This window comes from Giraffa tippelskirchi, chromosome 3 (genome assembly GCF_054371585.1).
Source record: "Giraffa tippelskirchi isolate mGirTip1 chromosome 3, T2T-mGirTip1v1.2.pri, whole genome shotgun sequence".
In the NCBI taxonomy this organism is placed as follows: domain Eukaryota; kingdom Metazoa; phylum Chordata; class Mammalia; order Artiodactyla; family Giraffidae; genus Giraffa; species Giraffa tippelskirchi.
The window spans coordinates 5078910-5101340 of record NC_137277.1 but is presented as its reverse complement, the minus strand read 5'-3'; the positions used below and the strand labels follow the sequence as shown (position 1 = coordinate 5101340).

Genomic DNA, 22431 nt, shown 5'->3' with positions numbered 1-22431 from the left:
ATTGAGTCGGTGATACCATCCAACCATCTCATCCCCTGTCATCCCCTTTTCCTCCTGCCCTCAATCTTTCCCAGCATTAGGGTCTTCACATCAGGTGGCCAAAGTACTGGGGCTTCAACTTCAGCATCAGTCCTTCCAATGAACAGTCAGGACTGATTTCCTTTAGGATGGACTGGTTGGATCTCCTTGCAGTCCAAGGAACTCTCGAGAGTCTTCTCCAACACCACAGTGCGAAAGCATTAGTTCTTTGGCCCTCAGCCTTATTTTGGTCCAACTATCCCTCCTATATATGACCACTGGAAAACCTACAGCTCTGACTCTATGGACCGCTGTTGGCACAGTGGTGGAAAACCCACAGCTCTGCCTCTATGGACCGCTGTTGGCACAGTGGTGGAAAACCCACAGCTTTGACTCTATGGACTGCTGTTGGCACAGTGGCATCTCTGCTTTCTCATAAGCTGTCTAGTTTTGTCATGGCTCTTCTTCCAAGAAGTACGTGTCTTTTAATTTTCGTGGCTACAGTCACCGTCCACAGTGCTTTTGGAGCCCAAGAAAATAAAGTCTGTCACTGTTTCCATTTTTCCCCCATCTATTTGCTGTGAAGTGATGGGACCAGATGCCATGATCTTAGTTTTCTGAATGTTGAGTTTTAAGCTAGCATTTTCACTCTCCTCTTTCACCTTCAACAAAAGACTCTTTAGTTCCTCTTCACTTTCTGCCGTTAAGGTGGTGTCATCTGCATATCTGAGGTTATTGGTATTTCTCCTGGCAACCTTGATTTCAACTTCTGCTTCATCCTGCCAGCCTGTGTTTCCGTTTGAGCCAATCCACCTGAGTGACCCGGGGCTGAGGGATGCACATTCTGGGTGATTCCACTTAAAAGCTTCCTCTGCCTCAGGCAGGATGTGCAATCTTCCATCAGGAAAAGCAGGCGACCCAATCTTATCCAAGTCAGCGTGATTCCTTGCCATGATTAGAGCTCCAGATGAAACTCAGACTACTAGATTAAATGGTGGCTTGAAGGGCCTTGAGAGAGTGGAACGGCGGAGCAGCCCGGCCGGATGATGTGGTTAAAAGGCATCCGTGGAGAGCTGTGGCTGTTGGGGTCAGCCCTGCAGTGGTCAAAGCCAATGGGAGCAGGGCGGTGAAATTTACAGTACACGATGGCATTCCAAGAATCCAGAAACATCTTTCTAATCATCGCACTTGGGTTTTCTGAGCTTTTCTCTTCTGCTCGTCTCTTGAACTGTGGGTGTGTGTGGTGTGTTCCCTTAAAAAGGAGTTGAAAAAGCAATTTTGTTGGCTTCCTTAGAATGCCGTTCTCTGCAGTGCTCAGATAATTGACTATTATTATTATTTACAGTAACCACCAGCTCCAGCAGATGTCATGGGATGGAGGAGGAAAGCACCAATAAATTCTCGCCGATAGCTTATTTAGTAGAAAATGAAAAAAGACATAAGCATGATCTGTAGCTGCAAGAAGAAGCTAAAGTAATTCTGCAGCCTTTTAAGCAAAGTACGCACATTTATTTAGGCATCAGGGATGTTTTCACAGTGTCTGGTGCAGACTTCATGAAATCAGGAACCTCTTTTGTTTTGAAGACAATTTAGAGAGGCGTCTTCTTGTCATTTGCCACTTAGAAATTTCTAAATCAACAGCAGATTTTGTCCTAGTTCCCTAAGTGATCCATGGAATGCCAGCTCCGTGAGAACTCTCAGTAAAAGAATAAAAGGGGAAAAATGATTCCGTGGAAGCATAGGTTTGGGAAATAACATATATTAGATTCTCTTCACAGGCTGATACCCACTTAGCATTTAGAGGCTCTGGAAATCCTACAGAGGAGAAACTCACTTAATATTATTTAACCCAGAATTTTCCAAACATTTTTTTTTTTTTTTAATATGGAACGCTTCACGAATTTGCGTGTCATTCTTGTGCAGGGGCCATGCTGATCTTCTCTGTATTGTTCCAATTTTAGTATATGTGCTGCCGAAGCGAGCACCCAAACATTTTTAATAGCTTTATCGAGCTACAGGTGATGCATGATAAACCGCACACACTAAAGGGTCCCACGTGATGAATTTCAGCACATGTATACCCGCGAACCCACCGCCATAATTGAGATAATTCCTTTTATTTTTGTGGCTATATCATATTTGTCTCCTCATTTATTGGCAGACATGTAGGTTGTCTCCAGTTTGGGGCTCTATAGAAATAAAGCTGCAGTGAACGTTTGCATATGAATCTCTGCATGGACAGTGAACGTTTGAATATGAAAATCTGCATGGACATGTACTGTCATTTCTTTGGGATGAATATCTTGGAGTGGCATGGCTGGTTCATGATGGGTGTTGTGTAGTCGCTTAGGCTTCTCTATCCATGGGATTCTCCAGGCAAGAATACTGGAGTGGGTAGCCATTCCCTCCTCCAGGGAATCTTCCTGAGCCAGGGATCGAACCCAAGTCTCCTGAATTGCAGGCGGAGTCTTTACTCTGACCACCTGGGAAGCCCTATGATAGTTGTACGATTAACTTTTTAAGAAACTGCTGAACTCTCTTCCCAAGTTCCGCGTTGCCATCAGCAGTTCATGAGAGTCCCCATTCCTCCAATCCGCACCGACGCCCGGCACATTCAGCCTTTCTCATCTTAGCTTTGTCGCTGTGCAGTCACTAAGTCACGGCTGACTCTTTGCAACCCCACGGACTGTAGCCCGCCTGGCTTGGTGTGCAATGATATTTCTTCTTGGTTTTAATTAGCACTGCCCTGGTGCTGAATGGTGTTAAACGTCATTCAGCGTGCTTCTGCGTCATCAGCTCTGTCTCCTCGACGCCGGACATCAGCCAGCTTCCAGCCAAGGTCCCTCTTTGTCCACATCCTGGAAACTCTCAAGGTGGTGACTTGGGAACATCACAGGGCTCACTTCATTTGTTTCCCTTCTCTCAGAGACTACGGTCTTTTTTGCTCATTGCCCACTTTAAATGGTTGCTTCATATACTGTGTCTGTTTTGTTCTGGTTGTTTTGGGTGGAAGGTTAGATCCAATCCCCATTTCTCTGTCTTTACTATAAATAGAAGCTTCGAAACACTGTTTTATGTTCATTTGACTATGAAAGTCAGCTTTGGTTCTTCTCCTTTTTAAATCTCACAGAATTTTCATTCTGGCGCCCATGTTGGCCAAGATGAGATGGTAGTTAATATACTCGGTCAGGGTATGCTTTTAATAAATGCATACCAGATTTATTTGAATTACAGCCCCTGTTATACTTCCTTGCATTTTCATTAAGTGAAAGGTAACATGACGTGCACACTTCATCTTCACGTTATCAGGCTTGTCGTTGACACAGATGTCAGCGTTTCCATTTGAAAAACGAGGAAAGAATGTTACACACATTTTTAATGAACATCTTTCAGGCATTCTGATCCCTAGTGAATAGAGGTCTAGAAATATCTTTTTGCCTTTATCCTGGTTATGTCTAAACCTCCAAGGGATGTACCGCCGGATCTCAGAACGAACATGGATTTTCTCTCGCCTCCATCTCCATAGTGCTGTGATTGTGAACTCTCTATAAAACGCAGATTGGGTGCACTGGTTTTTCTATTTAAGCTGAAATCTTCCAGCAGGTGTAGGATAAAATCCAATATCCTTAACACGACCCAGAGCTTTTATCATCTGCCTCTTGCCTGTCTGTGTGGCATGGCCTCTTATCGTCTGCTTCCTACACACGCTGCATTCCAGCCACAAAGGGCTACTTGCAGTTCTAAAAAGAAAACCTTGTCCTTCCCTCGCCTCTAGGAAGTGTTCCTTCTGCTTAGAGAACCACTTATCCTTCAAGATGGTTCAGGCATCTCTTTCGATCTTAAGACTCTTTGACCTTCTGGGCAGAATCATGACTTTTTCTTGCGACCCTAGAGCCTCAGCAAGCTAAGACTAATGTTATTCTGTATTAAAACTCTCTGTAACCAAAATTCAAAAAGATATTGGGTTGGCCCAAAATTTTGTCCAGGTTTTCTGTACGATGTTAATGGAAAACCCGAACAACCTTTTTGGCTAACTTGATACATGCACCGCCCCCACCCATGTTCAGAGCAGCACTGTTCCCGATAGCCAAGACGTGGAAGCACCCTAAACGTCCACTGACAGATGATGGATGGATAAAGAAGATGCAGCACATATACACAGTGGAATATCACTCAGCCATAAAAAGAAGGAAATGGTACCGTGTGCAACAACATGGATGGACCTAGAGATATCATACTAAGTGAAGTAAGATGGAGAAAGACAGATGCCATGTGATATCACTTACATGTGGAATCTAAAACAATGATACCAATATACTTATATACAAAATAGAAATAGACCCCCAGAAATAGGAAACAAATCGTGATTACCAAAGGGGAAAGGCAGGGGATAAATTAGGAGTTTGGGATTAGCAGATACACACTGTGCTGTGCTAAGTCGCTTCAGTCGTGTCTGACTGTGACCCCACGGACCGTAGCCCGCCAGGCTCCTCTGTCCATGGGATTCTCCAGGCAAGAATACTGGAGTGGGTAGCCATTCCCTCCTCCAGGGGATCTTCCTGACCCAGGGATCAAACCTGCGTCTCTTATGTCTCCTGCATTGGCAGGCAGGTTCTTTACCACTAATGACACCTGGGAAGCCCCAGTAGATACACCTTGCTATAATATAAAATAGATAACCAACAAGGACCTCCTGTATAGCATGAGAACTATACTCAGCATTTTATAAAAACCTATAAGGGTAAATAATCTGAAATATAGATATATTTATATAGAATCTGATATATATATGTATATATATCTCTGAATCGATTTTATGTACACCTGAAAGTAAAGTAACATTGTAAATCAACTGTACTTCAACTTAAAAAATTAAAAATAAATTAAAAAAACAATCTGTAGTCCCTCCTCCCTTTCCACCAGATGCTCTAGGCAGTGAATTTTTTTTAGGGCAGCAACTTGGTCTCCGTGGTTCTCTGTGTCTCCAGCGCACCCCCGACAGTGGCTGGAGTGCAGGGGCGCTCCAGGACTGAGCCCACTAAGACCATAGTTCTTCCCAGCGCAGAACTAGTTTGTTGAAGAACCAGCGAGTGTAGGCAGAGCCTCTTAAGTGGGCCTACCGCTGTTAAATGACCGTGTAAATCATAAAACTCCATCCAGGTAGGCCTGTATGACTACTGCGGAGACAGTTCAGTAGTCTCTGCCTTAAGACAGTGCCCGCCCGCAGATCGGACCAGCTTCCGTGTGGGGTTCCTCCCTCAGGCAGTCTCTGTCTGTGCTGTTCTGGACTAGACCTTTGCCTGCGAGGGTCCGGTGTGTGTCTGTGACCATTTGGGACAGCTGGGCAGTGCCACCCATGTTTCTCAGAGTTGTTTTAAAAGAAGTATTGACTTTGATTATATTTGAATTTAGCTGAAGCAAAAGAAATTGAAGTGTAGTTAAAGGAATTGCTAAACTTGAAATTTTTTAGGTTTTTTTTTTTGTTTTTTTTTTTACTAAAAAAGACAGTCATTCATAAAAGACCTAGAAAGATAAGAAAAAAATAGTATGAGGACCATTAAAAAGATAGGATTGATATGTCTTAATTTTTTAAATTTAAAATGTATGTAAATTTTTATACGTTACAAAATGATTCCTTGTTATGAAAGTATACCTTTTTCTGCCCCCTTTCTCCCAGCTCCAGAATATGTGTTTATATGTGTTTCATTTGATCATGACTGATATTTACAATCACTTCCCACTTCCTATTGATTTGCCCTGTATAAAGGCACTCACTGATCACACCTTCTGTTACGATGGTGTTTCTTTGTTTTTGAGTCTTTTTGGAATCAGTCCACAGATGAATGGGTTTCATCATGAAACAGCATCTTTTTGAGAAGGAGTTCTGGTGCCGTTCTTCCTCTCTGGTTTCTTGCATGTTTAGTTTGGGACGGTGTATGAATAAGGGGTTCCCTGGTGGCTCAGACGGTGAAGAATCCTCCTGCAATTCAGGAGACACAGGTTCAGTCAGTCCCTGGGCCCCTGAAGAGGGAATGCCTGAACTTCTTCAGTCTTCTTGCCTGGGAAATCCCATGGACAGGGGAGACCGGCGGGCTGCAGTCCATGGGATTGCAAGGAGTCAGACACAACTGAGCAACTAAGCACGCACTGATGGACATTTTTGCATACTTTTGGGTACGCATATTTTCACTCGTTTTGGAGAAATAAGAGTGAAACCGCTGGATCATAGAATACGTGAATGTTATACTTTAGAAGAGACAGTCAGGTGGGTTTCCAAAGTGGTCCGGGCATTTGACACCTGTAGCAGCTGTGTAGGAGAGTTCCTCTGGGCACTCTTCCAGCGTTTGTCGGTGGTGTTTTTGTTAGTTTCAACCATTCTGTCATTGAGTTTGTATCAGTTGGAGTCTTGTAGTTTCAGTGTTTCATGTTTCATGTGGTTTCATGTCTCCCTGATGAGAGAAATGTTGAACACATTGCTAAGCTCCCATTGGCTCCTTGTACATTTACTTCTGTGAGGTTCAAATCTTTTCCCATTATTTTTTAATGGGTCCTTTGTCTTTTTATTACTTATTTGTAGACCTTCTTGATATCTCCTGGATACAAGTCCTTTGTTAGATAGTTATATATATTGTATTTTTTTAACCCATCTGTGGTCTGCATTTTCAGTTTTTTTTTTTTTTTAATGGCATCTTTTGATGAGAAAAACCTTTAAAATTTTGATTCAGTTGAATCAAATCCTTTTATGGCGTGTGACTTTTGTGTCTTTTCTAGGAAATCTTTGCCTGCCCTCAGGTTTTTGAAGAGACTGTCCCACACTTTTTTCTAGATGCTTTCTAGTTTTAGCATCATATTTAAGCCTGTAAGACATCTCGTATTAATTTTTGTTGATGGAGTTATGGGGGGTCAGGATTCATCCTTTTCTTCCTTCCTTCTTCCTACCTCCTCCTTTCTCTTTCTCTGTCCCTCCCTCTGTCTCTCCTTTCTTCCTTAACATACTGAAATGCAACACCACTTTTAGAAAGGATTTTTCCTTCCCCATTGAATTATTTCGGCATCTGCTGACCATCTAAACGTGGGGTGGGCAACAGGTTGGATCTGCAGCTCTAGAAGGGCTGGGCGAAGGGTCCGAGTCTCCCGGGCAGCACTGTGCCTCTTCCCCGGCGGTGTGGCTAGACCCTGGCCGGGACTCGTCTGCTCCTTCCAGCTTTCTCTCAGCCCAGATGCCTCCAAGATGACGGGGAATGGAGCACAGATGCAGGCCGACAAAAGCCTTAGGGCGGCTCTGAGAGCTCACTGGGCTCCGTGCTTATGAAGAGTCATTTCCAGGGTTCACAGGTGTGATCAAATGCCTCCACCCTGAACTTGGACAGCTTGTCCTGAGAGCTGAAAAGGGCGTTCACCGTCCGCTCATGTTCCCCGTCTTTGCTAATCTCATCCCCACGACCCCTGTAAACTCTGTGAAGAGTGGGAGGTTCTCTGCCTCTGAGAACCCATCACTTGAGGGGCCTGACCACAGAGTGATGCCTGACCATGAAGGAGAGGACCCCGAAGGAGGAGAAGTCTGAGTTCAGTGTCTCGCCACCCTACCTGCCTTTGGGCATCCTTGCTCCTGCATCCGGATGTTGTTTATCAGTCAAGCCAGATCTGCCTGGGTCACTTTCTGTCTCTTTCAGAGCACCCGTGAGCCGGGGGTTTGGGAGGTGTTGAGTCAAGGGGGCAGGCTTTTCAGAAATAAAGTAGGGTCATTTTCAATATTTGCAGCTTTTCTCCAGATTGTCTGCCTGGCAGCTGCTAAGTCAGCGTTTCTGATCATTGATTGTTAAAGTTGCACAATGGGACAGACTCTAAGAACCACTGAGAAGTGGCTTTACTTGGTTGGTAATTTATTTCTTCTCTTCTATTTGTTTGCCTGTCTCTCTGATACCATACCTATATGCTGCAGCCAAGACCATCAAACCAGGGCCAAAAGGCGAGGCCTGGATTTCTGGGTAACTCTGGGCTTCCCTGATAGCTTGGTTGGTAAAGAATCCGCCTGTGATGCAGGAGACCCCAGTTCGATTCCTGGGCCAGGAAGATCCCCTGGAGAAGGGAATGGCTCCCCACTCCAGTATTCTGTCCTGGAGAATTCCATGGGCTGTGTAGTCCATGGGGTTGCAAAGAGTTGGACACAACTCAGCGACTTTGACTTTCGCTGGAACTAACTGGGCAGAAAGGCAAACGCAGAGCCGGGCTGCCTGAGGAGGACGGGGGCCTTTGTTCCTCTGCTGGATGCTGCAGAGTTTAAAGGGCAGGTGTGGGAGCTGTGCAAAAACGCAGCACAGTGACATCATTCTCTTTGATTTTCCCATTCCCTGTGTAGATTCTGACCTAGTTTTTAGAAATCTGGGTATTGCTAAGAGTGGGCCCTCCCTATCCGAGATTCTTCCATATCTGCGGTCCAGCCGACCACGGGTGGCATTGTACTGCGGTGTTTACAACCGAAGAGAATCCGCGTACACTGAGCTACACAGTGTAGACCCATGTTGTTCTAGGGTCAGCTGTACAGGCTGGCTTTTCCCCCTGAAATCTCCCAAGAGAAGTGACACCCTTTCCACAGGGTGGAGTTGCTGGTTTTCCCAGAGCTTTGCTTCTGGTCAGGGAGCCACCCTGGTTCTGGAGAGAAGGGACCCGCTGGTGCTGTTTTCAAAATGAAAACAAAGCCCCATCCATCCAATCACTTGCCTTCTGCGTGGAAACACGAGTCCAGCACGAAGCAGCATAAGGCACACTCGTTGTGAGGGTCTGTCCAAATCCATCGCGACTTCTCTGAGCGGCGAGTCTGATAGGCTGTCTGTAGGGACATCCAAGACCCAGTGGCTGGAAAAGTCCCTCTCATCGAAAATCACCTGCCATTTTCCTCCATGCCCAGCTGCAGATTTTCCTTCCACTCTAATTATCTTTCATGAATAATTGGGGGAAAAAATAATTGGTGTATTTCAATGAGCATCGTACGCCAATTACCGATGAAAGGTTTGCAGCCCTCTTCTCCCAGTCTCCTCATTTTAACATGACACTGACCGGAGTGGAAATAATTATCTTCGAGGGTCTAATTGCCTGCCCTTCAAAGGAGTCAGGGAAATGGGCCTGATGATAAAGCCACCGATAATTTTGCTGCGCACGTTACCGTTCAAGGGCTCAACGTGATAGCTGATCACACGGCTCCAGGCGGCGGGGGCGGGGGGAGAGGGAGACGCAGTTACACTGGGAAGACGTGAAAGACCCCAGATTCTTTCCCAGCATTTCCCCTCAGAAGCACGCCCCTTTACGCCCCAACTTTTCTCAGTATAACATGAGACTGACAGGTCTTTCTCAGATACGGACAGCGATCTTCTTGACGGAGATGCTGATGCTTTTGATCCTTTCACAAGATGCTGCTTAATTAGGTTCATCTAATCCAGGTGGTGCTGCAGGAAGGGGAACCCCCCTTCCAGGGCCCAAAGGGGGCTCTGGTCTAGCACTCGGAAATGAATTGTCCGAGGAGACACACGTGCTGGCAAAGCCGGAGGCTTTATTGGGAAGGGTCACCCCAGTGGAGAGCCACGTGGCTCCAAGTCCCAGGTTTTATGGTGGCGGAGTTAGTCACTGGGTTGTCTCTGGGCAGGCACTCTGATTCAGGGTCCTTCCTGGTGGCTCACACACTGGTCAGCCAAGATGGTTCTGGGAGGTTGGTAGGACACATGGACTGGGACCTCCTCTCCCCTTTTGACCTTTCCTGAATTCTTCCGGTTGGCCGTGGCTTCTTAGTTCCACGTTCCTTACCAGGACCTCCTGTCTAAAGTAACTCATACAAGTGGTTACTCTGGTGCCCGGGTGAGCGGTTTTGGTCAGCGTTTCCCCTAACAGCGGGATACTAGCTCACATGATGCGCTTCGTCTTGGTCACCTCGTCACCGAGGGCCGGCTTGTGCTGGGTGCCCGGGCGGGGCCTCGGGGCTTATGTCACGGCTGGGGACATAGGGAAATGGCAAAGCTCCCAACAGAGCTGAAGAGGCTGGCGGCTATAGTCCATGGAGTGGCCAGAGTTGGACACGGCTGAGCGACTAACACTTCCTCTCACTTTAGGATCAGCCCCCTGGTAAGAAGCATCTGGCGGCTGTCCTCTGCAATGGCCCTCAGAGGAGGGCACCACTCCTCTCTGTGAGTGGTTCCCAGTCGCTTTGTTTGTTCTTTTTTCAGCCGTCACAATCCGACCTTTGTTTCCACCCACTGGGCTGGAGGTTCCTGGACATGGCAGATGTCTGTGTCCGTGGTGGTGTCTGCGGACGGAAAGGAAAAAATTCAGGTTTAACTGTGCAGGAGGAGTTGCTAACACAGAAGCCTTGAAGGTGCTCTAGGGGATCCTCCCTGGCGGTCCAGCGGGTAAGAATCTGCCTTCCAGTGCAGGGGACACCGTTTGATCCCTGCTCAGGGAACGAAGACCCCACAAGCCTCGGGACAACTAAGCCTGTGCACCGCAGTGCTGAAGGGGAAGGAATCGGGGTAGGAGAGAAACCCTGATTCCGGGATAGATAAGCGTGGATAAATGAGCACACACAAACGGGGCGATCAATACGAGTCACGTGACTGTAGGCGTGCAGACACATGAATGGTGCGGGGGTGTGTGTGTGTGTGGAAAAGAAGGATGGATGGGTTGGGGAGCATTTGGCGTCGATGGATTTGAATAACATTCCGTAACGTTCTGCCTTGTTCTGCAAGTTCACCAGCATAGCCTGGACCACCGTGGGGGTCTCCAGGATCCCGATCCCCTCCCAGGGACCCCTCGCTCCTCCTAGGGACCCTTCCACCCTCGCAGGGACCCCTCCGCCCTCCCAGAGAGTCCTCCAGGGGATGGCGGCTGCTTTCAGAAAGGTGCCCGTCACCCAGGATGTTATAAAAAACCTCATCTTTCTCCTTAGGCAGCTCTCGGGGACGTGAAAAAATGCTCTGCTCCCCGTCTGGGTGTGATTGAACCTTGGGCTGAAGTTGCACCCTGCAGCTTTGCTGGCAAATCCAGTAATGATGAATTAAGTGGAATATTCACAGCGTTGATGGGAACAGGATTTAAAATAATACAGTTCACTTAATTATGTTCCTTGTGACTTCCCCACCCCCACCCTTCAAAATATTACTCCAGCCTCCAGTCTAATGGAAGCACCGCTTTCCTTTCTCAGAATACTCACCTCGCCGTGTCCCCTTCTCCTCTCTCTGCAGTGATTTGCTGTGTCTTTCTTTTTTTAGATTTTTATTTAAATAAATGTTTCTTTCTTTATTTGGCTGTGTGGGGTCTTCGTCGCAGCATGCGGGATCTTCACTGCGTTGTTCACGGTCTTGCGTTGCAGCGCGCGGACCCTCTAGTTGCAGCGTGAGGGCTCAGTTGCTCTGTGGAATGAGGGCTCTTAGTTCCCTGACCAGGGTTCGAAGTCATGTCCCTGCGTTGCAAGGCATATTCTTTTTTCTTCTTTTGAACTTTTTGTTTTGTGTTGGGGCATAGCCGATTAACAACCCTGTGATAGTTTCAGGTGCAGAGCAGAGGGACTCAGTCATACACACCCCTGTATCCATCCTCCCTGGAAGCGGATTCTTAATCCCTGGGCCGCCAGAGAAGGCCCCGTGTGCCAGCTCTCCTACTGTGTTTGAGACACAAGCACCCGCCTGGGGGTTTAGGGTGTGGGGTTTCTTTCCTCCCCTAATTTACATAAACTGGAGCCTCTGTACCATAGAGCCTCCTAAAATGATTAGGCCATATTTTTAGGGGAAAGAATTAGCTGGGGGGAAACAGTGGAAACAGTGTCAGACTTTATTTTTTTGGGGCTCCAAAATCACTGCAGATGGTGATTGCAGCCATGAAATTAAAAGACGCTTACTCCTTGGAAGGAAAGTTATGACCAACCTAGACAGCATATTTAAAAGCAGAGACATTACTTTGCCAACAAAGGTCCGTCTAGTCCAGGCTATGGTTTTTCCATTAGTCATGCATGGATGTGAGAGTTGGACGGTGAAGAGAGCTGAGCACCGAAGAATTGATGCTTTTGAACTGTGGTGTCGGAAAGACTCTTAAGAGTCCCTTGAACTGCAAGAAGATCCAACCAGTCCATCCTAAAGAAGATCAGTCCTGGGTGTTCTTTGGAAGGACTGATGTTGAAGCTGAAACTTCAATACTTTGGCCACTTCATGCGAAGAGTTGACTCACTGGAAAAGACCCTGATGCTGGGAAGGATTGAGGGCAGGAGGAGAAGGGGACGACAGAGGATGAGATGGTTGGATGGCATCACCGACTCGATGGACATGGGTTTGGGTAAACTCTGGGAGATGGTGATGGACAGGGAGGCCTGGCGTGCTGCGATTCATGGGGTCGCAAAGAGTCAGACACGACTGAGCGACTGAACTGAACTGCACTGAACTGGACCCAAGCCTTGCAGTCCGTGTCCTGCTCGCTTCCTCCACTGCTGGGTGGGAGACCTTGGCTGCCCTCTTCCTCCTCCGGGAGGGGGACGGACTGGGGCCCCTGCTCCGTGTGGCCACCACGTCCTCCCCCACAACCCCCGTCAAGAGCTCTTCTGCTCACAGCTCTGTCTTTTCCTCTCAGAGTTGTCCCTGGTGGTTTCTCAGGGAGCAAGGTTCTGAAGGTGAAAGTAGGAGACAGACACCTAAGTTAGTTATTTTTTTCCTGCATTGATAACTTCTGCTCCTGTATCAGAGATTTACTGGAGCTGGAATTACCAAGCAGCAAGTCTTCGCCTTTCTCCTGGCGTGAGGTCTGTTGAGCATTCCAATCAGCCTTGGAAACAGATGCCTGGACTCTTCCCTCTCTGAGCGTCTGGCCTTGCTGGGGAGGGACCCCTCCCTGGATCTGGTCAGGGGCTGGAAGGGCGGGGGGCGGGCAGCGAGCAGGGATGGCCCTGCATCCGTCAGGGCAGGCGGAGTGGACTTAGGATTCTTCTTTTTGTTTTGAGCAGACATCATCCACTCTCAGTCTCTCCCAGAGGCAAACATTTCAGTGGTTATTTCCCACCTACTGTTCTCTTGTTCCACTGTCAGCCGTCAAGACTTTTATCGCAATTGCGGCTTTTGTCTTGATTCAAAAAAGAGCTTGCAATTGAAAGGAGGGAAATCCATTTCAGAAGAGGCAAAGGGATAGAGAGAATGCATTTTCAGGGCATAGACTCCAAGGGCAAGGCGATCCCTGGGCCTTGTGGGCGCTGGAATGGGGAACGCAGAGCCGGTTTGTTGTTGTTTAGTCACTGAGTCACGTCCTACTATACTGCGACCCCATGAACTGTAACCCTCCAGGCTCCTCTGTCCATGGGATTCTCCAGGCAAGAATACTGGAGTGGGTTGCCGTGCCCGTCTCTAGGTGATCTTTCCAACCTAGGGATTGAACCCACATCTCCTGCATTGCAGGAAGATTCTTTACCATGAGCCACCAGGAAGCAGGACTGATGGTCCACCTTTATTTGTTCTGCCCCCCACCCCCCAACCCCCGAGGCCTCTCATTTCTATTTTCCTTCTCCTTTCTCCACTCTGCAAACCTGCTTTGCCAGCTGCGTTACAGCGAGGTGAGGGCTACCCGACATCTCCCAGGGTAAGTGTCCTCCGTTCAGGAGGATGGTTGAGCCTGAGAAGCTGCCAGGGTGGGTGAGTTGTACCTGCCTGGTCCAGATGACCACCCCTAGGGACACGCTGAAGCACGCCTGTATCCCAGCCTCTCCCACTTGGGGGGAAAGCTGCCTCGGAGGATGTGGCTGAGGTGTGGGTGGGGATCTGGGGACCCACCCCAAAAGATGTGTCAATTTCAGACTGTGGGTCTCACCTTCCAGCCCCCCTTCACCTCCAGGACTCTGTCCTCTGGGTGGGCTCACCTCCCTCTTTCCTGCCCCCAGTACTCGGACAGGAGCAAAACCACCGCTATTGCTGTTCTCCCACCTGCAGATCTCCCCATGGTAGGCATCCTGTCTGCAGCCAGGGAAGGCAGATTGCTGGGGAATTTTGGAAATAACTAGGTAAAGCATCGTTGGAGTAGGAAATGGCTGCCCACGCCAGTATTCTTGCCTGGGAAATCTCGTGGACAGAGGAACCTGGTGTACTGGAGTCCATGGGGTCCCAAAGAGTCGGACACGACTGAGCGACCCAGCATGCCACACAGGTAAAGGATGTCATAGGCGGATTATCAGGCAGACTTTTTCCAATTAAAAGATCCGTGAGACTACAAAATGATGCTTGGGACCAATCAATAGCAGCGTTGTCTTTGGAGCCACTTAAGAGTCAACTCCGAATCTGCAGGAAGTGTGGCCCCTGGAGGAGGTGGGGGGGGGTCTCTCTGCATCTGGAGAGCCTCTGGCTGTGCAGACGGGGCCGCCTCTTGGCTGCTTACCTTTGCTCTGGCTTTGAACCAAGACTGGAAATGGATGAGTGGTGAATCAGGGGTCTACCCGTGATGCTTTGCAAGTGCACAGACTGCCTCAGGGCGCTCTGTTCTCAGAAGCGAAGCCAGGAATGATTTCCTGCCTTAGAGCCAGCTGACCCCCAGCAGTTATCGCAAGACCCTCACAGGTGGATGAGCGGAGTCTGGGCAGGAATATTTACCCTCCTGCACTGGGAGAGCGGTGTGTAAACACAGGCCATTCAGAGATATTCCAGGACTCTGCTTAGGGAAAGTGAAGGGCATCTCCAAGCCTGTGCGTGGATTGATGTTGAAAGCAGACAGACTTCCTCGTGGCATCAAGGTTTCTCAGCACGCTCTGCTGACCCCTGCACGTCAGTATCACCTAAAACACTGCAAATGGGATTTCTTCTCTGTTTTAAATCCACCTCATGGAACAAAGTAGGTTTGTTAAGTGCAAGTGTAGAAAAATCTGCAGGTTAGATTAAGCAGAAAAAAAGCAAACTACAAAACTGGATGGGTAGGAAAAAGAACTGTTAAAAAGGACAGAAATCCTGGTATTAGTCTAATTTTTTCTGTGAAAGAGTGCAGGAGGATTTGTGATTCCTGATACCTAGGGAAGAGAGACTCCTGGTTTCCATTTCAGCCCTTCCTGTTGTCCACTTAAAAAGTAGTCACAACCTAAAAGCCAAGAGTTATTTTTTTTTTTTTAATATTTATTTATTTGGCTGCAGCAGGTCTTCACTGCGGCATGTGGGACCTAGTCTCCTGACCAGGGATTGAACCCAGGTTCCCTGTATTGGGAGTGTGGCATCTTACCCACTGGACCACCAGGGAAGTCCCAAAAGTTACGTTTTTGGGGGTGGGAATTTTTAAGACTTCATCTCAGAGGACAGCATCTCAGGTGACCCTGAGATAACTGCTCCGAGGAGGCGAGGGCAGGAGCCAGATTATATACAAGTTTTGCCACAAAGGGCAGGTAGTCGGAAGGTCAAAAGATTATTGTTAATTAAAGAAGACCAGATTGCCCAAGTGAAGGACTGTAGCGCTTTTCTTTGTATGGGAAGATGTAAGAGTCTGGGCTCACTGGACTCATTCCTTCCATGCACATCTCAGCTCTCCTGGGCAAGTATCCTGCGTTTCTTCGCGTCCTGAGCTCCCCTGGGCACACCTCAGGGAGCGGCTGCAATCTTTGGCTGTTAGATCGCAGGTATTTTTCTCCTTCCTGAGTGCCCTTAGGCTCACACTGGAGGGTTGGGATAGCTGATGGCTGTGACGTGCTTGTTTACTGATACCGCAGGAAATACTTCACTTCTCACTGTTCTGCTTGTCTTTCTAACCACGTATGTCTAGTTTATGCTTTGGAATGTCAGCAGGGATTATCTGGGCAGTGGGATTACATTACCATTTTCTTTTCTTCTTGGTGCTCTTTTCAGATGAAGAAAAAAATCAATTTTAAAAACTGGCATCTAAAAACAGGAATCTGCCTCTGGCTTCCAGAACCAGCTTCCCCGAGGGAAGAAGCCCAGGCTTGTATATTTAACATGTACACTAGTCTTTGAGGATGTGGGGGAGGAGAGCACACCACCCCAAAATATGCGCCTGGGGTGTATTGATTCTTTGGCGCTGACATGGCAGATGCAGGAAGGGCTCTTGGAGCTCCCTCTTTCTACCTAGGAAACAGGACATAAAATTGCCGGTGAGAAAGAGGCCTTAGGAGGCGCGGAAGGACTCTTCGCCTCCAGAGACGAGTTTGGAGCTTACCAGCCCAGAGGAGGCACCGAGGAATCTGTAACAGGCCTTCCCCAAACCACCCTTTTCTCCCATTAGTTCCCCGACGCATTGACCTTCCCGGGGTGTCATCCCTAAAAGCCTGACTCTCTCTTCCTTTGTCTTGTCCTTTCTCTCCAGATGTGTTATTCTTTGATAAGACGCTACCGCACCCCAAGTTCTGACCACCCCTCTGAGTTACTCGTCCCTGAGCTTCCCCTTTGTGTGTGCATGCTCCACATGTTGATAAGCCCTGTTTGTTTTTCTCCCGTTAGTCTGTCTTTGTTGGCTTAATTTACAGGCCTCAGGCACAGAACCTAAGTGGGTATAGGATTTTTTTTCCCCTTCCCTGCTAGAACCTGCCTCTTCCAGATACTTCCAAATGGACTTCTTGGCCAGTGCCAGAGTCCTCCCCATCAGCAGGTGCTGTCTGCTGCTGGCTGGTGGCATTCATTGCTTCCACTCTTTAATGCTTCTTCATGTGGGATCCATGAAGGGAAATCACTTAGTCTTCTCTAAAATTACCTTTATTTTGCTCTGACTCTTGAAAGGGAAAATTGAGTTGCATTTAAATTTCTAGGTTGACAGAAATGTTTATTTCCTTTAGCACTTTGACAGTATTGTTCCATATTATTCCATTGAGACAGCTTTCATCAAACTGGAGTGGTGTTATATGTTGTATATTCTCTGCAGGCATCATAAAAATCCATACGACAGCAGCCTCATTTCAGTTTTATGGCTGCTTATGTATTTTTCACTTGTTTTGGTGTTTTTTATTTTTAGTGTGTTAATATGTCTGCTTTGTCTTTGTTACATGGGCTTCTTTTCCGTGGTTTTAATTTCTTCTCTTATGGCTTTCATCAAGTTGCATGTGTGTGCGCTAAGTCACTTCAGTTGTGACTGACTCTTCTGTGACCCCATGGACTGTAGCCCACCAGGCTCCTCTGTCCATGGGATTCTCCAGGCAAGAATGCTGGAGTGGGATGCCATGCCCTCCTCCAGGGGATCTTCCCAACCCAGGTATCGAAACTGCATCTCTATCGTCTCCTGCATTGGCAGGTAGGTTCTTTACCACTAGCGCCTGGGAAGCCTTTTTATCAAGTTAGCATATATATGTATATATTTGAGGCATAGTTGATGTGTACTATGCCCTTTCTGTGTTGCAAGCTCAGATGTGTATTTGAAACCTTTTTGGTTTGTTTATTTCATGCATATTTCTAGGTGTTTGTAGAGGGAGATTTCGGTTTTATCTTAATCATTAGCCTTGCTGGAAACCAACGTATCTCCAGCAGAAACTTACATCTGCAAAGCAATCCTGCTTGCATCTCACGCTCAGTGGTTGGCCAGGTCCTTTGTGTCCCAGGTTCTGCCAGGCAGCCAGTCATCCTTCAGCCTCACTTCCTGGAGTTTCATGAACTTGTGTCTTTTTCAAGACTTGTGATTTGACATTTCCATACATTGGACAAGGAAATAAACACGTGAACAAATGTTCACTGTCCTCAAGACTGACCCATGAGCCGTGTTCGTACTTCTGTTAAGCTGGTAAGCTGGGAGGGAATTTTTGAGTGGGGGGACTCACGTGGAAAGCAGTGAGTTCATCCGTGAATATTTCTGGGTTCTGATCATCTTTGTTTTTTGTGGCTTGAAGAAGACATGTCTTGATGTTGAGGATCCTGGAGGTGTTTTCCAGGGGAGTCCAGCATATTCAGAACACGCCTTAGGGAGCCCACAGAGAGGAGGCAGGGGGTTCTCCTTTAACCCTTTCACCCTCTGTGGCTCGTCTGGTGGGCGGGAGGCCAAGACGTGTCCAGCTTGAGCTGAGCCCAGCCTGCACCGTGGTGGACAGCGCTGTGGGAGAAGCCCACACCCGTTGGGTTGCATTTCTCACGGGGTGAAACTTGTTCTCTTTATATGAAGATTCCTTGGGGAGCTTGAAAAAGATCTGCCACAGTCAGCTCTCCTGGGATGGGGAGCCTGCCTTTGAGAATTCTCCGAGTGATTCTCACTCATATTATGGAGTGAGAACACCTGTCCTGGGTTCCTGCCGTGAGGAAGTGACGGGAGAACGCATGCAACCCTAAGGATCTTTCCGGCAAACAGAATTTCCTCTGGGATGGAGAGGCGGTAGAGAAAACTGGAGCTCTCAGGCCGCTCTGTGCCCAGCTGTGGTGTGGGCGAGGGGAGATTCGGCTCAGTGGATTATCAAAACCTCATCTTTAGGGGTGATTGTGGAGGGGGCTGTGGAAGGACGCAATGGTTTAAAGCTGCCTGCTGGCAAGAAAAGACAGCGGGGAAAGAGGACAAGAGAAAATCTAACTGAGCATTAACTTCCTCGGCGTTTGAGTTAAAACGTTGCCTGAGTTTCAATTAGCTGAGTACCTTCTTCCCCATCCCTGGTTAATCGCCGGTTGCCATGGCAGCACGCTCCCTGCTGCCGGTACCACCACCACCCCCCGCCCCCACCCCGCTACCTGCCTCTGGCGCCAGCCGTCCCGCAGGCTTGGCTGAGCCCAGAACTGACTCCTCTGCAGGCTCGGGGCTGCAGGGGCATAATCGGGGACAGATTTTGGTGGGCAGGGGAGAACTCTCCACTTCAGGGGTTTAGGCTGGATAAATGCTGCATTCTGATAATTTCAAGAAAAGCACCAGGTAGCCCTTTCTGGGTTGGCTATTCGGTTCTCACTCACGTACTTTGGACTAGGTTCAGGAATGGTTGTGAAGGGCCTGGCAGGTTATCCCCTGGGCAGAGCGCACCACCCTGCCCCCTCCCCTCCGCACTCCCCCCAACTCCCAGCGTCCCTCTCTGGGTTTCCCTGGGATCCTCTCGGAACAGGGTTTTTCTCAGTGTGGGTTCCTTGGGTTTTCTGCACTGATGCTTGCTTCCATGTTCCTCATTTGGTAAGTGAGGGTGGTCACGAAATCTCTCATCCAAAGAGCGATTGCAAGAGGAGGAACTCATTTGAGTAAAAGGTGTGTAAGGTGACACGTTCCATTTAGTACAGAGTGAGCAAAATGACAAGAAGACCCCCAAGTGAAGATGCCCAGTGAACAGTTGGCGAGGGATCTGGGCTGGACTTAGCAAGCTTGGACGTCCATTCTTTCTAATATCTATTTTATTTATTTATTTGGCTGCGCTGGTCTTAGCTGCAGCATATGGGAACTTTAGTTGCGGCATGTAGGATCTAGTTCCTCGACCAGGAATCGAACCCATGCTCCCTTCATTGTGAGCACAAAGGCTTAGCCACTGGACCACCAGCAAAGGCCCTGGGATTGCGTTCTTAATGGGTTTTCATTGTGTTTTCCTGGATCCTTCTTTCTCCCCTAAGCTTTGTTTTCTAGAACGCCTGTCGTACCTGCAGAGTCCTGAGCCCTGCCCAGGTCTACCATGAGTTCAGAGAATCTGAACTTAAAGTTTTATTTTAAAGTATAATTTTTATAGAAGTTACTTAGGTGTCATTTCTTTTTAAATGTTATTTTATTATGTAAGAATACTTCACGTGAGATCTACTCTCCCTTGCCAGATATTTTTAATGTATTTGCGCTATTTTCTTTTTTTAATATAAATTTATTTATTTTAATTGGAGACTAATTACTTTATAATATTGTAGTGGTTTTGGCCATACATTGACATGAATCAGCCACGGGTGTACATGTGTCCCCCATCCTGAACCCCCCTCCCACCTCCCTCCCCACCCCATCCCTCAGGGTCATCCCAGTGCACCAGCCCCGAGCACCCTGCCTAATGCATCGAACCTGGGCTGGCGATCTGTTTCACGTATGGTAATATACATGTTTCAATGCCATTCTTACAAATCAACCCACCCTCGCTCTCTCCCACAGAGTCCAAAAGACCGTTCTATACATCTGTGTCTCTTTTGCTATCTCGCATATAGGGTTATCATTACCATCTTTCTAAATTCCATATGTATGTGTTAACGTATTGGTGTTTTCCTTTCTGGCTTACTTCACTCTGTATAATAGGCTCCAGTTTCATCCACCTCATTAGAACTGATTCAAATGTATTCTTTTTAATGGCTGAGTAATATTCCATTATGTATATGTACCACAGCTTTCTTATCCATTTGTCTGCCAATGGACATCTAGGTTGCTTCCCTGTCCTGCCTTGCCAGATTTTTAAATGTAGGACATGTTAGTGTGGACTCTTGGTACACCAGGTCTGCAGAGCTTGTGAGTCGCGCTTAACTGAAATTTTATGCCCTTTGATGCTGAGGACAGAGAATGTCGCCTGCCAGATCTGTAAACAAAGGATGTTGGGGGGCTGTCAAACCATATGACACTGTAGCCACCCTGGGCTGCTCACCCTGAGGGGATGCAGGATGGAGAGAAACAGGATACTGGCCCTAGAGAGTGAAGATGCATTTCAAAGGCATGATTTCGATGAGCCAGACTCTTGCATCTTCTGATATGGAGGAAAGAACTGAATTCATTAACTTGAGATGTCTGGGTTTTTTTCTTTAATTAACACTAGTCTTTTGATGTTCTGACTACCTGGTTTTGTTTAGTTTTATTTTCATAAATTTCTGTGTATTCTGACTTCTCCCTTAATGTCTTCAGAGCAGTCCCTCAGAGCTGAATGGACAGAGGAGCCTGGCAAGATACAGTCCATGGGATCACAGAGAGCTGGACCCAACTTAGCAACTAAACAACAATAACAACAACAACAAAATATTCATATATATGTATGAAATTAAATCTGAAAATGGAAATATAATAGTTTAATGAAATACATCCGAATATTATTTATGTATATTACACAGATTGCATGTGTATTTGTGTATGTATGTCTGCCTGTCTAGCCATCTGTCTATGTCTGACTGTCTACATATCACAGCTTCCTCTGGATCATAAGCAGGTATGCTGGTGAGCTACCTTGCTCCCATCCCCTTGATAGTCACATAGTTTTTTAGGAAGTGAAAACTGGTGTCACTGTTAACCTAAGTAAACTGCATTAGATCAGTAACTCTACTTTTTTAAAAATGAAAGGAGAAAAAAAGGTGGCTTTGTAGTTCCAAGAGAGATTGACAGCATCCTGAAGGGCACTGGCCCACTCCTTTTATTGATGAAAAGCCCCTCTTGTCCCTAGCGGCATGTGATCCTTCCTGAAAGGTGAAAATGTCAACGTGGCTGTGGAATTTTGAAATGCTCACATTACAGCCGAGGCCCGCTTCTGCTCTGCTGATGTGGGGCACTGGGATTGGACGGTACTTGAAAATTCTGCATGCGGTTCGATCGTGATCTAATTTTTTCCTCCTTCACTATGAATCCCCTGCTTTTGGCGATTTAAGTGAAGAACGGACTAGGTACGATAGCCACGCCATTAACCTTTCTTTCATGTTTTTATAAATGGAATACAAGTTCACCGTGGGAACTGCTGAGATGGATGAGTTTTGCATTGTACTTGCTGTGTGCCCACCGGGGGCCCCACACCCGTCTCCTCTCACCTGAGCTTCGGGGCGGGCAGCGTTATCATCCCCACGTGGAGATGGAGACCGAGGTCCACGGGTCCCGAGCGACGTCCCTGGAGGTGCCTAGCCAGGACATGGTGGGACTGGGATGAGAACTTGGGCGGCCCAGGAACCGGTTCCTTGAAAGCGAGTGAACTGAGTCTCATCGGGTCCCCCAGAACCACTCCTCTCGCATCCTCCAGTGACGCCGAGAGTCCTCTGTGTCATTAGCTCAGAGAAGAAGGGGCAGAGAGAAGCCTGGAGGGGTGAGAAAAGAGGAGAATGCCAGAGAACCTGCTGTGGGTGCTTCCCCGGTCTTGTCTCCTGGAGGGCTGGGCGCCTTCAGCCAGCATCTCAGCCTGTGTCCGCCCCGTCCCCGGCTGCCCGCACCCTCCGTCCGCTCTTTTCTTTGGTTGACAGTCCTCTGACCTCCGGGATCTAATGCCCGATGAGCTGAGGTGGAGCTGCTGTAATAATGATAGGAATGCAGTGCATGATAAATGTGATGCATTTGAATCATCCTGAAACCATCCCCCCTACCCCCACCCCAGGGTCAGTGGAAAAGTTGTCTTCCATGAAAGTGGTCTCTGGTGCCAGAAAGGATGGGGACCACCCGCTGCCCTAAGGACTGAGAGAGACTGGTAGAGTGCCTCGGAGCAAATACATTGATCCTGATCTGGGGGTGAGCACACTGCTGTCTCTCTTTCTCTCTCACACATGGGCACGCACACACACACAGGTGCATATGCTGAAAAGGAGAGCCCAGAGGACCCACAGGTCT

General features: G+C 47.8%; 1 protein-coding gene and 1 non-coding gene across 22 annotated transcripts in view; one reads left to right on the top strand and one right to left on the bottom strand.

The window, feature by feature from the left end:
- The window catches only part of SLC39A11 (solute carrier family 39 member 11), a 371868-nt gene that overhangs the window by 235616 nt on the left and 113821 nt on the right, over positions 1-22431 (top strand). The gene's annotated exons all lie outside the window — the stretch shown is intronic.
- On the bottom strand, positions 1897-2003 carry LOC145543871 (U6 spliceosomal RNA). Its single transcript, XR_014081118.1, has one exon. It is a non-coding gene; the product is annotated as a U6 spliceosomal RNA (small nuclear RNA).